Raw genomic sequence first — 257 nt, 5'->3', positions numbered from 1 at the left:
TATAATTGCTCAGAAGAAAACGGTAAATGAGAAAACCTCAGGCAAAACTTTTCTTCACTTAAATTAAAATTGAGATATATTGGGATATATCTCAATGATTTCCTCTTGTCCCTTCTGGGTTGCTTTTTTATTTTTATTTATTTATTTATTTTTTAGATCAAGATTAGAATTGTTTGGTAGAATGAGGAACATTATGTTTAACATCAATAACTTTACAACAAATCTAAAATTAAATGCATTTCTTAATGTTTAGGTCT

This window comes from Mesoplodon bidens (genome assembly GCF_964165515.1).
Source record: "Mesoplodon bidens genome assembly, chromosome: 17".
In the NCBI taxonomy this organism is placed as follows: Eukaryota; Metazoa; Chordata; class Mammalia; order Artiodactyla; family Ziphiidae; genus Mesoplodon; species Mesoplodon bidens.
This window is presented reverse-complemented; position numbering follows the sequence as displayed.